This window comes from Labrus mixtus, chromosome 8, assembly GCF_963584025.1.
Source record: "Labrus mixtus chromosome 8, fLabMix1.1, whole genome shotgun sequence".
NCBI classification, from domain to species: Eukaryota; Metazoa; Chordata; class Actinopteri; order Labriformes; family Labridae; genus Labrus; species Labrus mixtus.
Window position 1 is genome coordinate 4,124,391 of NC_083619.1, and position 15,094 is coordinate 4,139,484.

The following is a 15,094-nucleotide window of genomic DNA, read 5'->3' on the forward strand; positions in this document are numbered from 1 at the left end:
CTTTTTTTGCAGGCACTAAGTTCCTGTCACCCAAAGTGACTACTATTCAGACTGCTGTGTACTGCCTTGTTGCACTCTTCATATGGACGATGGCATCTGAGACTGTCCTTCAAGCTGCACAGCACCAACTCCAGCAGGCCAAGGTCTATGGGTGATGAGGCGTTTGGTGTCTCTTGCCTAATGTGTTTATTCATTTAGCTGTTTTTATTTTATTTTTGATGGTACTTATGAAATACTCCTGATCAATCACAGACATATTTGAAATTAATGTAGTTTATCATTTTAAGACAGCAGAGTATATTTTACAGTTAACAAAAAAGTAATAATTGAAGCCCCTCCTTGATAAATAAGATATCCAGTCTCTCTGACAGTGTTATATCTCTGCCCAGCATTTGTTGTATTTCTGTCCAGGCATTGCCACACACCAATCTACTGGTTTGAAATGTGTGTAAACAAATGAATTTAATTGACTTCAAAGGTCCTCCTAAAGAGACATGATCATTATTATTATCATTGACGTACTCCTGCTTCTACTATTGTAAATAGTACAGCAAAACTTACTCCAGCGTGTGTTAGGACTACTACCCATGCTGCTCCTACTATTTATATGATAAAAGGCCATATGACATGTTTTATGATATGCTGTTATCACTGTGTGAAGTTGCTGCTGCCTTTTGATAAAACTTGTGTCAGCTATCGTTTCCAATCAAAACCGTATTGCATTAAACTCTTTTATGTGGTAGGGAAACATCCTGCCCTAACAAAAATGTGTGGAATGGACACGATAGAGCTCCAGCAATGTTTTTATTCAAGGGGAGGGAGTTGGAAACCTGTGTAAGCTTCTCCAGGTTCAGGGAACTCTCGCCTGATGCGGGTGACCACACAAGAAGGGATGACCACCCTGATGTGCTGGCCCAGGTATCCCCAGCACCACCGCACAAAATTGCGGTATGCCAGGTGTCTGTAGGCACTGTGAAAAATGAATATAACAAGATAATGATGAGCCTCTTTGGAGTGCTTTGTCCTAAGTGAGAATCATTTTATATACTCCAAATCAAGCATAATGTTCAGGATGGAAATAATATTGGCCTATCACAAAGGTGTCTCAACACTTCTGATTATACTTTCTGACTTTGTATACTACATGTTGTGAATAAAAATATTTAGAAACTATTCTCTGTATCAATTGACTTCAATTTTGTAAAACTGACCTATTCAGATCTGGTGTCTGCATCTCCCCAAAGAACTGCACGTATGTCCCATACAGAGCCTGCAGCACATAGGGGTTGAGGGCGACTGGTTCGAAACATGGGTGAGCAGTTATGCAGGCTGCAACCCCAACCTGCTCACATCTATGCATCACCTGTATGAAATGAAAAGCTGAATAACTTTGTGATGGTGTTGTGTATGAATGAATGTGTTATAACCACAAACAGTCATATGAGATCATGAACTAATAACGCAATGTGATCTCTGTATTCTTTGAAGACTTTGCAGTATGGGGTCAAATATACGATGTTCTGTTATAGCTCTTGGTGTGCTGTTACCTTTGCCACCTCCATGCAGCAGACATTCTCTCGAGGAGAGAGCTTAGAACAGTGACTACAGGAACACCTGTTGTAAAGGAAAATAAATCAAAGTGCATTGCTGTGACATTTGGCGATTGTAAATTTTAAAACCGTGGTTATTTGTCTAAAATTTAAAAGCCATAAGTCCTCCAGGGGGCCTCGTGTACCATTCAGAAACGTCCCCCATCCTCTCCTGCAGCTCACTGTCCTCGTCATCAGCTGTCTCTGCTGTCGCTGCCCCTACTAACGGATCAAACCGGTACGGATCTGGACCTCCGTGGTCGTCCTCAACTCCAAATGACCTTTCTGTGGCACAAGTGCCATTGCTGCTTATCGAGTCGTCGCTCATGGCTAAATAACCTAGCTAAACCATAGACTGTAAAAAAAAAAGCTAAACCTACCGGTACTGTTTTTATTTGTGTGTGTTTGTGTGTGGGGCAAACATTGTATCATGTTGCGGCTGATAACGGCGTAAAGGAGTGTGTGGGCGAGTTTACCCCCCCCCCCCCCTCTCAAAGTTGATACATTGACATTCTAAATGCATTTTTTGAAATTCCAGGGTAGAGCAGTACAGCTGAAAATATGGGGTTTAGTTACTCTTTAAAAGTGTTACTGTTCAAGTTAATGTTTTATATATATTATGTTTTATATTAAAAAGTTTAATTAAAAGTTCATTGAAATTGTTGTTCCTGGTCTGCTTACGTGTTTAATTGAAATGGTGAAGAGATTTATAAAATGCAGTGAATGTAAAGAGCCAGCAGTCAGAATGATCAAAAGCGTAAGAGGACAACAGGAAGTCACTAATATGTGAAAAAGGAGTGATGTCAGCCAAGTTTATTCAGAAGTTGTATTTGTGGCTGAGAAAGGGACTGCACATGTTAAACCCAAAGTTTGATGTAGTCGATCTTGTGACGGTGGCCTGTTAGGAGGCTCCTTGTTGAAATGATAAAATAGTGGGTGATGATAATAGTTTCTTTAGAGCAGTCAGTCAAGCTGCAAGTGTTTCACAGAATTATCATAGAAAATTAGACTAGCTGCAGTTAAGCAGTCACGGCTAAATTCCAGCAGATGCGTGTTACGGTCCGTCTCCGCTGCATTTCGACAGCGGGGCTGAGATGTTTTCACTTTATTCAATGCGTGTGCTACAGACACTGAAACATCCAGTTTGACGGTTCAGAACAATGACCATGTGTGTTTGTTTATGTGTTTATAAGGTTTTTATAGAGTTTTATACTACACATCGTATAATCTTGCGCTTGTTGCGAGTGAATCTGTAAAATTACCGCAGGAATTCCTTTGTCTCTGCACTCCACCTATCCGGTTTTGCTGATAACGCAGCCGGTGGGTGATGACGGACGAGGGTGCACGGATATGGCAAGCCCTTTTTACATTTAAGTATTAGCGGTAATAGCAATTGTAGATATCAATAATTGCTTTTTGACATGTTAGAATTGTAAATTGTAATTTTCACTAGTAACAATTCTAATTAAAGATATCTACAATTCATTTTTCACTAGTGGAAATGGTCATTGTAGATATCTGGAACTTAATTACAACTAGTCAACTTGTGCCATTGACTTCTATTCAAATTGAATTACAGATATCTGTAATAAAATTTTTACATGTTGTAATTCAAAGTCAACATATCCATAATGACATTTTGACATGTCGCAATTCTAATTCATGATATCTACAACTCAATTCTCACTAGTAAAAATGTTAATTCTTGATATCAACAATTCTATGACAAAGTTCATTTATGATATCTACAATTGTTCTAACATTACAGACATCATAAATTAATTCTAGATATCTAAAATGCAATTCTTACTAGTCGAAATTACATTATTGATATCTTGACCTGGAATTATTACATGTAAGAATGTAATTACAGATATCTGGAATTGCATTTTTACGTGTAACAATTCTATTAGAGATATCTACAATTTTCTTTTTAACTAGTCAAAATTGAATTGTTGATATCAAAAATGGAATTTCCACATGTAAAAATGCCATTGTAGATATCTTCAATTATATACAGACATATCCGAAATGAATATTGTAATTAGGCTACATATCCGAAATGAATATGGTAATTAGGCTACATATCCAAAACGATTATGGTAATTAGGCTACATATCCGAAATGAATATGGTAATTAGGCTACATATCCGAATTGAATATGGTAATTAGGCTACATATCCAAAATGAATATGGTAATTAGGCTACATATCCGAAATGATTATGGTAATTAGGCTACATATTCAAAATGAATATGGTAATTAGGCTACATATCCAAAATGAATATGGTAATTAGGCTACATATCTGAAATGATTATGGTAATTAGGCTACATATCCAAAATGAATATGGTAATTAGGCTACATATCCAAAATGATTATGGTAATTAGGCTACATATCCGAATTGAATATGGTAATTTGGACGACATATCCGAAATTAAATCATTGTCCCCCCACATATCCGAAATGAGTATGTTAATTTACAGCCTCTGACGCCTTCTCAGGATTGGTTCATTGGGCAATTCCACTACCGTTACGCTCACGTACGCAGCGCGCTGGTTGGCAGACGATGATTGAAAATGGAGCGAGACGGAAACACTGAGACCGCAGGTTCTGCATTTGACAGAATTTTTAATGTGGCGAATCGAGCCAGACAGGAGCTGTTGCAGAGTAAACAAAACACATACGGTGCGAGCCAATGGCACTGCCATCTGCAATCGTCATTGCCAATGGCGGTGCATTTTCAAACCTCTTTAGGATTTGTTGAATATTCATGAACTATTTAAAAGTCGACCAATGGCTGTATGGTACACTACTATGATGGCCCGTCACGCCCACATATCCAAAACTGCAATTACTGATATCTGAAATGGGAAATTACATTTCCACTAGTAACGATCCCTTTTCAACATGTGGAAATTCAATTGTAGATATCTGTAATAACCATTCTTACTAGTGAAAAAGTAAATACTGATATCTGTAATTTAATTAAAGATATCTGCAAATCAGTTTCTACAAATATATTTGTAATGTGTAAAAATGGTTTTACAGATATCTTGAATTAACATTTCAACATGTCAAAATGTAATTTTGACAAGCTAGCAAGCATGGAGATAACCATTTATATCAGCAGCTAGTAAGAAAGTAGCCTCTCTACATCTCTTTCTCGAAAAGTCCCGCGAGAAAAAGAAAAAAATATAGAACATTAAATAGTCCTGCCCCGACAAATTTAAGACCTTTGAGTAATGTATTTAAGACCAGCATATAAATTTTAATGTAATGAATTTAAGACATTTTAAGGCCTTAATTTTAGGTACATGAATTTAACACTTTTTAAGACTTATTAAGGATGCGCGGACACCCTGTTATAACTGAAACCCAAGTTACTTTAGCAAAACAAAAAGCGTGCTAAATGATTAAGGTATTATTGGTGCACCTGTGAGAGTGGAATTTGAACTTGTAGAAAATAGTCACACGTGTATCAGTAAATTTGAAGTCAAAGAGAAAAATGCTTTAGGAGTTGCAAACTAGTAGATTTTTCTGTCTCTCCCATGAACACAATAAGACACTTACACCTCCTCAAGTTCTTCATTGCGGGTGCACAAATCCTTTTTAACACATTTTAAAAAATGAGGGAACTCATACCCTCACATTTTTTGCTGAAGGTGTTGCAGTGAATATGGTGCAAAAAACATTCACACACCTGTAGAATACTTTCTCACAAATAATTTTTTTTATCTCTGATATTTTTCTAGCACAAACACAAGTCGATATCAACAACAAATGAAAAGTTCATCCTGCCCCTGCCTCTACAGGTACACAAGATATAAGGTCCAAAAGTGATTTGTGCATCTGTAGAACCAGAGGGGGCGGGACTTTGCCTTGACCACGGCCCAAATTAATTTCATTGGTCCCCCCCCCCGCTCCTTTTTTATTCTTCTTCTTCCGAGTGCTGCGTGACTATCTTCATACTAAATTAATATCTATAGAAACATATTTCACAATAAAACTTGTCTGTGATGTTTACAGGCAGGGGTCAATTAATTCAGCTAAATAGCTTCTTAAATAACGTTATATTACACAGCATTTCATCATTTGTGGCAGATGGTTGAGTTTTTTCTGATGTTTTTCTAGAAAAAGATATCTCCTAAGTAAAATCTGAATAATGTGAAGGTCATCTGATTAAGTCTCCTTCCAGCTGTCTGACGTTTTGAATCCAACTTTGAAAGCTGTAGTCACAGTAAGCAGGCAGCAGCAAGCTGTCAGCGCCCACAAACCGGCCGTCTACAGGCTCTGATCAACGTTTCTGTTGTTGGCCTACACTACACGAGTTAAAGAAGAGGAGAATCAGCCATTGTGCTTTTGTTAATGTGTTTCAGTTGAAACAAGCACTGCATTGTTCCTTATTTAAAGTTAGTAGTAACCCATCTTAGCATACCACAATACTACATTCAGCGTTGGTGTGGGGCACACTCCTGCAAATTTCAAGTCTCTTGAAAGATCCATACACTTACCTGTCAAGGGATTGGAGTTTGTGACAGCAATGTGGAGGTAAGGAGAGTCTAATCACACCATTTACTTTGGCAAAGTGAAGTCCATCCAAACAGAAATGCTGCCCATAATTGTCTAAAGTCAGCAGACGACAGCTCCTTGCTAACCTTCATTTTTTTTTGTGGATGACAAAGTGCAAGTCTAAAATGAAGCCCTTTTGATCTGCAACCTTTTCCATTCTGTGTACACTGTTCACACCTGTCTCTTCCCCCTCACCCTTCCCTGTCTTTAAAGAACATGCTGACTTTCTCCTTGTTAAAGCTTGCTATTCGTCAAAGATGGTGGATGTATGGACAGAGAAGGTAGGCGAAAAGCCACTGACTCAATCACCACTGTCCTGATTCATCTCACTCCATAGTGGTGCAACTTACCTAATTGGTAGGCAGAACTACTGACCTTAACTGACCTGTTAAAGACTATTGTAGACCTCAGAGTTCTTCATAATGTCGCTCCCCAGATGCTTTTCCTAAAGGCAACTAAAAATTGAACAATCCTTTATGTAGCCACCTTACAAACCTTGTGTGTTGGGTCTGTCTCCACAAAGTTACAGCAGTGGAGCTGATAGGTTTTCACTTTATTCAATGTGTGTGCTTCTACTTGTTCCGCTGCACTGCATGTTAGCACTAGCGGCAGTGTTGCCATATGTAAGATAACTATCGTATCTGTACCATAATTTTGCCCTCTGTACGATGTACAATCAATAATTGCAGAAAAGGCTAAATGTACGATAATTTGGCAAGTTCAATGTCCCCATTACCAAACATTGTAAATATGTGATTTGAGAGCAACCAATCACATCAGCATGACTGACCCAGAACACCAGATACGTGTGCGTTGCGTGTCCGCTCCGGTACGTTTCTGCTGTGTGCACCCTCGTCCGGCTGTGCTCTCCGTCTGCAGCATGGGGGGCACAGCCGTCAACTGGAGCCGCTGCTGCCGTCAGGCTCCGACATCCGTCAAAAATAGAAACCTGCGTATCTGCTGCGGAGGGCACTGGACTTTTTTACATTATTATATTACATTTTAATCAAACTCGGAGATCCAAAAATTTGTTGATGGTGATGCAAGAACAACTCTTATTATTGAAGATCAGAAAATAGCCAGACTTGTTTGAATATTAAATGTAAACAAAATGATGTGTATAAATCTACAGAAAACTACAGAAAGAGTACTATTACAACCCTGCTTCACAGTACACTGTTCAAATTGAACCTCTATTGTGTAAATTATCAAAATGAACCAGTATAGCTATAATGAAAACAATGAGCAGAAATCAAATTAAACTGAACTTAGATTTAGTGACAAAAATAAATAAACAGAGGTAAAGACTATTTACATTATTTAAAATCTATCTATAATATTCTATATTTACATTGGGGTATTTAAATGTGATTTTATTTAAAAAACAGCAGGGAGTTCCTGCTGCATTGCAGGATAAACCTGGCTGATTCTACAATTCACTTATTTATCCAAAGCGAGAGAGTAAGTCAGAGAGTAAGTACAACATAAGCAAGTACAGCCGGACACACGGCCTGATTCTAGTGCTGCTGGGCCTTCTCAACCAGAAAACGGAGACACTCTTCTGGCTGGCAAGTGGTGGTCTCCAGAGTGTTCAGGATTACTCCACTTTCCACCGCATTGTCCAATGACCGGGTTTGCAGGGCTGACTCGACTAACGGCTGCCTTGTCACACTGTGACAGTTTTACTTTGCGATGTGATGATCCTTTAATATTTTGTTTTAGGGGTGCCAGCCAGGTCTCTCTCCTGGCATTTAAGACAAGTCGTTTTTTTTGTTTTGTTGTTTTAAGTTTTAGTTAAGTTTCTTGTTTGGATTATTTGAACCAAAAAAATTGTCACACAAGGATTGTACATATAAAATGTACACCCTTACATAAATAAAAACTCCACAACCAATGCAATTCAAGCAAAATAGTATTATATTAACAAACCACCATGTAAACTCACACACTCAAAAAATAACACATACTCAATATCCCACAATCCCTCAGTCCTCACAAAGATTTTTAACTCAGTTCCAACAAAAAAAATGGGGAAAAGATCTTCAGTTCAGTTTATTAAACAAACAATATAATATCTACCTTTCGGCGAAAAATAAAGAAGTCAGTCTTAGCTGGAGGCTACTCACGTCAGTCAGTCTGTCCAAAAATTCAGTCCAGTCCAGTTAGTCCGGAATCCAGTGCTGGTTTTGGCTGCTGCGTTGATGAATGTGACGGAACTTCCGTGTTTGGATGACAGGTAGAGAGGGAATGTGAACTATCCGTGAGGGTTATGGAGATGAGGGTTATCAGAGTTACTGACGTCGGTGGGAAATGAGTGAAGGGATTAACTGCCTTGCTGATTTTCTGCCTTGCTTTTTCGCTTGTTTTACCAATACTTTTTCTCTCAGCTCTCCTCTCCTGCTGCCTTCTCTACTGCTCGAATTGTTTCCGCGCCTGTTTGGCAGCGGTGACGTCATTTTTATGCGTCCCAGAATCAGCCGGAAGCGGACTCCGTCCAGTCAAGACAAAGAGGCGGGCCGATCTCTCAGCTGAGCGAGTTGGCTCGTTACACCCATAGACTGTAAAAATAATGGACGGGACAAGGTCCCCGGTCTAGTGAAGCTTTTATTTTTAGAGCTCCCCCTGCTGACTGGCTGCAGTATAGGTCATAAACCCCGCCTCCTCAATGATAACAGATGGGATGTGGGTCAAACTGTAAAGCTAAAATACTCGTCACATAATTTTTTTCCAAACCTAAACTCTGCTGTGATCATTAGTTATTATCACCCTACATTGTGTTCAAGTGCTAATTTTTCTGTGAAGTTTGTTCTAAATAAGTTATTTGAGGTTGAAAAACGGGATTTTACGTCATATTTGACGATGATTGACAGCCGCCGATCTTGCGTAGCTCTGTTTGTGAATAGCAAAAGTTACGTAGTGAAGGAAAGTTTTTTCGTCTTTTTTGAGCTGGCAAAATGAGTTGTTCTGCAGTAAACTGTTCTAACCGACCTGTTGGAGCTAAGGGATCTTTGCAGTTCTTTCGGTAAGTAAAAAAGTGTGATTTATGTGTCATTGGTTGGTTAAAGTTGTTATCTAGCTAGCTAACACATAAGCAGTCTAAGGTTAGCTGAAATGTTGTAAAGCTAGATTACTTATCCAGCATGATTTATCTTTTTATTTTATTTTTTAAAATGAGCAAACCTAATAACTGACATGCTATGTTTCTTGATATTGTTATATCATTATTGTGATTTAAATTGTATTTAAAACCAAGAATCGTAATATAAAATCCGCTCATAGATGAGGATCATTGACTGTACAGTTATTTTACAGCAAAAATAAATAAGTCTGGTAAGGTCTCAAAAAAGTATCTAGGGCAAAAACAAAGCCAAATAATTTAAATCTGGCCTGCATCATTACTAATGTGTACATGTTTACAGTCTGAGTGATAAGTGGGCTATACAGAGAGTAACAGGTTTTACTTTCACCGTGCAGGCTGAAATTCATAGGACTATATACGAGGGTAGAATATTTCTCTATGTATCCAGATAAAATTAAAGGTAAGATCTGATTTAATATAATTGTTACTGATTTAAGAGACTAACTGAAACGTGAACACAAACATCAACAACCTGCGGTGGTGTAATGTAATATTAACCGAGCATCATGCTGCTTAAACGTGATAAATATTCTGCATTGTCTTCCACACACTACCAATTCAACAGTCACAAGTTGATCATAGTGTAAATTTAATGACGCTCATTGAGAATTTGTACTAAAAATTGACAAAACCAAAAAAAATTGCGATGATTGTGACTGTGTCTGTTTTTAACACCTTTGAAAGGAAGCTGCTAACCCAGGAGTGTTACACACAAAATGCTGCTGTTATTGAAGTTAGGAGGAGACATAGGTACAATAAAAGAAGACATAAAGATTGCGTTTTTCCCCACACATGTTAATATGTTTTAAATGTCATGCATTTATTTTTTATTTCGCTTCAATAATCGTTAACGAAGAGAAACACCATGATTAAACTACAGGCTATTGTTGCCTTTTTATAGCCAAAGAAAACTGAACATCCACAGCCTCTGCATTCAAAAGAATTTCAACATTGACATTTATGTCTTCCTATTTCCCTCTTTTCACCAACATTATATTTTAAACTTGGATTTCCTTTTTCTCGGGTCTCTCGTCTCTCCCCCAGCTCGCCCCCTCTGGTGCGCTCCTCTCCATAATGCACTCGTCTCCTCCCTCTACAGCCCACTGCTGATACTCTGTAGGACGCTTGGATTGGGGGACCTCACCAATAAAATACTATTTTATATTTTATAAGCAGTTTGCCACCACACTGCACTTTTACTCTCCAAAGACATATGAGTATGTGCGTGACAACTTTAATAAAGCTTTACCACACAGTCACACCATCCGCACAGCTGATCCAGGATTTACTGTAGCATCTTTTACAGCACTAAGAGGTCATGTACAGGCAAACAGAGAGAAGGGAAAAGAAACAATCTGTGCTCTCAAACAACAAAGCAGTCTCAAATCTTTTTGACGAATTACAGCTAAAAAAAATTCTACTTTGCATACAGTACATCCTCTGATAAATAAAGTGAAGTACTTTGATTGCATTTCTGTGGTGTTCCTGTAGGTGACCATGATGCAGCCAGACTGAAGCAGCACGTTGTGAAGGTGGACACCATCATCTTGTCTTTGCAGTGCTGATTCTGAAGAGAACGCCTTCACATAGGACTCAAAGGTAAAATTATCTCTCATATGATTGGACTGTGTTATTGTAACCACTATCAGCATCAAAGTAATTTTAGTAACAATTTATAATCCTTCTTAAAATGTAAGGAAGACTAGCAGAAGATTTTAACAGCCTCTGTGGTTCTGCAAGAAGTTCATGTTTAAATTGTTCTTCTTTCTGTCTTCAAGGAAATCAGTGCTTAAAGGAAACAGCAGTCCAGACTCTGATTCCAGCTCCGGTGAGGTTCTGCACACAAATCTGATTATATGAGAATATTTAACATTAGTTTAATTTTTCAGGCTGGCCCATGTGATGACAGTTTACAATAATCTTCAATAGAAAGTGGCAGGAACACTTTTGTCTTAAAACATAAATTCATAAAGATGATCATATTATTGGATTCATCCAGTCTATATTTTATTTTTCCTCTTAAATAGTTATCCTGTCTTAAAAACAAACTTTAGAACCTTAAGTTTAGCAGAACCTGAGGACAGATCTGATTTCAGGTCTGAGGCATAAACATCACAGTAAAATTCATTATACTTTACATTTAACTCCATGATTGTTTTTCTTTACTACAGAAGATGCCCTCAGATTCAGATCCATCAACAACCACTGACAACATGGAGGACTCGTCCCCTGAGCGTTTCCTGTCCTCTCTCGATGGTCTTCTTCTCTTTAGTCATTAACTCTTGAAAACAGCAGCACAACATGCCAGACTGTTTGACAAGTCTGTGATTGAATAAATGGAAATGGAATCTCATGCGTATCTTGTTATGCTTATTGGCTTTAAATGTTTAATATTAAATAAGTTTGAAGGCCATTTATCTCAGACGAGCCTGGCTGTGACAAGCTGAGCTCGTCTGTTAGCTTTGCTGTTGTCTTAGCTGTTGTTGGTCAAGAAGAAATTAATGTCAGTTCAAGGCCTTTTCAAATGTGAGCTATAAACTTAACTGCTAAATTATTTAACTGTGACCAACACTTTGTAGTGCTCCAGTTAATCAGAGACAGTCAATTCAGATTTAAAAAGTCTATTTAAACATTTTATGAAAAAAAAAAACTTCAATAAACAACCCCTGGCTTCATTAACCATGTGGAAAATAAGTAAGGGAGACCATCAGGTTGAATTGCTGGGACATAGGAGAAAGTATAACAAACAATTTAACAAAGAAATCCAAACAAAAATCAAATAAAGTATAGAGATCCTGGATGATTGTTTGACTGTTAAAATATGATGGAAAAGCAAATCCAACACAACCCTCCAGCATCTGGCCTTTCAAACACAGGGCAACATCATGGAAAGAAAAATAGCAGCATTGAATATTGACCAGGATCTCTGTGTTTTCTCTGAGGATGACTATGGTAGCCTTCTCACTGTTCACTGTCACAAAGCACCAGACTCTGTTCACCTTCTTCAGTTGTGCAGACGTTGATCAGCTCCTCTGGGTGATGGCAGAGAGGACTCTTCATCTGGGAGAGCTGCTGGTGTAAGGTAATTTCTACCACAGTGGATGAGCAGGGCATCTGGCACAGGTGAAAGAAGGAGGAGGTTCTTTCAAACTATGCGACCCCAGCCTGACCTCTGTAACAGGTGTGCAGATGAAGGTTGAAATGAGTCATTTTTAGTTTCTGTTGATTGTAAAATGGTAAAGAAAACATCACCTTTCTATTTAACATTTAGCTGGTGTATGACTCAGTGTGATTTTTATTTTAGAAGACTGTATTGTTAACAATAGCTTGTTTTTACAATCCTCTTATGAAACTTAAAAAACAATCACAGGATATATAACTTTTAACAGATGATTTTAACTTACACTTCACCTCTGTGGAAGATGTCAGACCAGCTGCTTTTATCTCTTCTTTGCCTAAATGAAGACACAAAAAACAATTGATTTACTGTTCACTTAAATATATTAGAAAAGCAGACATGAATCACATTACAGACTATCAGTTTCTAACAAAATACAACATATCTTACCACCTGTAGCCTACGGTCTGTGGTGCTAACCTAGCTTAAATATAGAACGATTTCGTTAAAAACAGAGGACCCAGCAGCCCACGTATTTCAATAATGATCAAAATAGCGGGATTTATTAAAACACAGTGTGTTTAAATATTAGACTTTCAATATGGTGGTTTGTTGTACTTACACATTTCTTCATAAGACTAGTAGACCGGCAGAGCGCTTTCGGCGTAGCTGGGCTGTGTAAGTCATCAGGGCAGTACGCTAAATGGGCGGGGCATCTTACCAGGGCTCCTGCCCCCGGACCCTACTGCGCAGACTCTGGCTCCAAATGACGACAAAATCACAAGATGGAAGCGCCACTAAGCGGCATATTTTGGCTTCAAGAACATTGAGTGGGAACAGCTACAGTGCGCGCCCACTGGTTACAACACACACTGGTGGTCTGGCGGTACCTCCTCCAGGGCAGACACCTCTGCTGACAGCAGGTCCCGCCAGGGAGCACAACTGACTGCCTCCAAACCATCCTCCCCATCATCCTCAGCCCCGTCCTCCTCAGGCTCATCCTCTGGGGCCACGATGTCACCAGCCCCAAGGCAGATGTCATGGAAGATTGACCTGAAATAGTAAAATGGTAAAAAAAAAAAAAAGATTACACCTCCTGAAAAAAATGTATTGTCCTTTTTGATTTACTATTCTTCAGCATTGTAAAACGTTGTATTGAGTGATTAATTACATGTGGTACAAAGGTGTGGTGCACCTCCAGCACTTGCAGGAAGATGGCACGGAACCTGGTTTCATCATTCCAATAGCACGCTCTATAATAGAGCGTGCCCTGGAGAGATGGACGTTGAAGCGCTGGACTCCCACACCTTGTACTGGCGTGAGGGAGTGATGAGGGGAAGTGGGTGTTGGAGGCAAGAGTACCCTCCGTCTGCCAGGATGAACTGCCCTGGAGGAGGGTAGAGTGCACACCTGTAGAGTGGGCTGTGGCGGAGCACTCTTGCGTCGTGAGAGACCCAGGCCAGCCCACATAGGTGTCAATGAAGCGGCCCTGATGGTCACAAACAGCCTGCAGGATGATGGAGGGGAACAGTTTTCTGTTCCTGTAGCACTGACCATCAGGGTCGCCCGGTGGCATGATGCGGGCATGGGTGCCATCGATAGCTCCAGCTGCTCCTCTGAAGGCTCTGTGTCTTGCCAGCCCTGCAAAACCACGTGACACAGCTTCCAGGTCTTCGGGGGTCGTGGGGAAGTGGATGACCTGGTGGCGAATGGCCCCCACCTCCCCAGTCATCCGGTGGACAATACGATTGTCAGTGGAACGAGGAATCCCGAATGCTCTGGAGACCATCCTGTATGAAGTTCCACTTGCCAGCCAGAAGAGGAACACACACAGGAAAAAAAAACATTCACATACACATGTACAGTATCAAAATATAGAAAAACTGATATACATCAACTACACACAGACTTCAACTGGCTTCACATCCAGCCTGCGCGCAACATTCAGTCGCGGGTGTTGAATCAAGGATGGTTGTGAGCCTAAGAAGGAGTGACTCTGCTTCATCTAAAATGGCCTTGGCATGGTGTTTGTTTGCTGGCTTCAGGGGGTCTTTGAATCCCTTTCCAAGTGGGTTCCTGCTGTTAAGGACAACAAAGGCAGCATCAATGGTGCGCAAGAACTGAACTGTGGCTGCACATCCAAAGAACTGGGGATATTTAAGCCCCCTCTCACAATACTTGATGGCATCAGTCACACTGCTGCTATAGAGATGGGCTGTAAGATGTACCTTCATTTTCTGATGGCGCTACTGAATATGTGCCATTTTCAGTTTGTTGCCAAAGCGCAAACCCTCCTTCTGCTGAAGCTTGTGGAGCTCCTTGATGCACTACCATCTTATCTGCTGGCCATTTTCTCTCACCAGAACTTCCCCTGTTGAAAAGACATCCCGAAGAAGCTTGAACATGTGACATGGATCCAAGAGAACATGGACTTTTTGTGTGGGATCTTCAGGATGGAAAAAGAAAGGTCCATGACGTCTAAATTGGCACCAAGCTCTTTGACCACTGCAAAGTTTTGAGATGGTCCATCACATGTCAATGAGACAACCCTAACAGATTGCATGAAGCCTAATTAGACTCTCGCTGACAATGTTTGCTCTCTCTTGTCCTGTCATGCTGTTGATGAGGAAGTAAGCAATGGGGATCTTCCAAGACACATTAACTGCAACTACCATGA

General features: G+C 39.7%; 1 long non-coding RNA gene across 3 annotated transcripts; it reads left to right on the top strand.

Annotated features, from left to right (window-relative positions):
- The first annotated feature begins 8,709 nt into the window (after positions 1 to 8,709).
- LOC132978641 (uncharacterized) lies at positions 8,710 to 12,207 on the top strand. 3 transcript variants are annotated; one of them, XR_009673966.1, is made up of 5 exons: positions 8,710 to 9,182; positions 10,791 to 10,898; positions 11,078 to 11,127; positions 11,471 to 11,860; positions 11,910 to 12,205. It is a non-coding gene; the product is annotated as an uncharacterized LOC132978641 (long non-coding RNA). The 3 variants fall into 3 exon arrangements; XR_009673967.1 differs by lacking the exon at positions 8,710 to 9,182 and adding an exon at positions 9,197 to 9,699 and having other exon boundaries at positions 11,910 to 12,206; XR_009673968.1 differs by lacking the exon at positions 8,710 to 9,182 and having other exon boundaries at positions 11,078 to 11,132; positions 11,910 to 12,207.
- The last annotated feature ends 2,887 nt before the right edge of the window (positions 12,208 to 15,094 follow it).